Source organism: Prunus dulcis, chromosome 1 (assembly GCF_902201215.1).
Source record: "Prunus dulcis chromosome 1, ALMONDv2, whole genome shotgun sequence".
Lineage (NCBI taxonomy): Eukaryota > Viridiplantae > Streptophyta > Magnoliopsida > Rosales > Rosaceae > Prunus > Prunus dulcis.
Genome location: NC_047650.1, coordinates 33966107 through 33968173, shown reverse-complemented (window position 1 = coordinate 33968173; position 2067 = coordinate 33966107).

Genomic DNA, 2067 nt, shown 5'->3' with positions numbered 1-2067 from the left:
ATATATATACACACACACACACACACACACACATCAACGATCTAACCATAAGACTTGTTTGTATATACTTCAAGATCGTATATCCCCAAAATCACAAAAAACAAACATTCAGAGATCTAGTAACGGGACAAAACTTTTCGATAGTTATAAATGAAAAATCACGATTTAACGGTTATTTTAACTCCGATTTTGATGATTTTTTTACAGCTACACTCCTTGACCCTATATGAATACAATGACTGAATTTGATCTTCAATTTAAAACATTTGCACTAGTGAATACCACAAAATGTTATGTTATGTTATGTTTAACGAAAGTATAAATAAACTCTTAATTGTTAGTGAATATATTGTTTTGATGGCATATGCATTCTACGAAACTAGTTTCAACGATCCAACCGTCAAACTTGTTTTTTTATACTTCGAGATCATATACGCCAAAAATCGGAAAAAATAAACATTCATAGATCAAGTAACGGGACAAAACTCTTCGACGGTTATAAATGAAAAATCATGATTTAACGGTTATTTTAACTCCGATTTTGATGATTTTTTACACTACACTTCTTGACCCTATATGAATACAATGACTAAATTTGATCTTCAATTTAAAATATTTACACTAGTGGATACCACAAAATCTTATGTTATATTTAACGAAAATATAAATAAACTCTTAATTGTTAGTGAATATATTGTTTTGATGACATACACATTCTACGAAACTAGTTTCAACGATCCAACCGTCAAACTTGTTTGTTTATACTTCGAGATCATATACGCCAAAAATCGGAAAAAATAAACATTCATTGATCAAGTAACGGGACAAAACTTTTCGATGGTTATAAATGAAAAATCAAGATTTAATGGTTATTTTAACTCCGATTTTGATGATTTTTTACAGCTACACTCCTTGACCCTATATGAATACAATGACTGAATTTGATCTTCAATTTAAAATATTTACACTAGTGGATACCACAAAATCTTATGTTATATTTAACAAAAGTATAAATAAACTCTTAATTGTTAGTGAATATATTGTTTTGATGGCATATGCATTCAAAAAAACTAGTTTCAACGATCCAACCATCAAACTTGTTTGTTTATACTTCGAGATCATATAGCCAGAAATCGGAAAAAATAAACATTCAGAGATCAAGTAAGGGGATAAAACTTTTCGACGGTTATAATGAAGAATCAAGATTTAACGGTTATTTTAACTCCGATTTTGATGATTTTTTACTGCTACACTCTTTGACCCGATATGAATACAATGAAATAATTCGATCGTCAATTTAAAATATATATTTTCTAACAAAAAACCAATCCGAACAACAAGAATATATTTTTCTAATAAAAATCCGATCCGATCTAAAATAATAAATTTAAAGTTACTTAATAAATATATATACCGTTTAATTTCTTAAGTGTTATGCATACAAAATAAAAAAACAAAAATAAATTGGTTTAGGTGACAAAATGTTTGGATTACGTCATGGAAAAATTTTTAAAAAATATTTTTTTATTTTATTTATTTTTATAAGGACTCTGCGCGACGAAGTTTACTTTTCGTCGCGCAAAGTCACTTTGAGCGACGAATTATTCCTCGTCGCCCAAAGTCACTTCGTCGCACAAAATTGGTCGCGCAAGACTTTGAGCGACGATGTACTGTCGTCGCGCAAAAGTTTGTCGTGCGAAGTGACTTTTTGGCGACGAATTATTTTTCTTCGCGCAAAATTTGGTCGCGCAAAAAATTTGGTCGCGCAAGACTTTGCGCGACGATGTATTGTCGTCGCGCAAAAGTTTGTCGCGCTAAGTGACTTTGGGCGACGAATTATTTTTCGTCGCGCAAAATTTGGTCGCGCAAGACTTTGCGCGACGATGTATTGTCGTCGCGCAAAAGTTTGTCGCGCGAAGTGACTTTGGGCGACGAATTATTTTTCGTCGCGCAAAATTTGGTCGCGCAATACTTTGCGCGACGATGTATTGTCGTCGCGCAAAAGTTGTCGCGCGAAGTGACTTTGGGCGACGAATTATTTTTCGCCGCGCAAAATTTGGTCTCGCA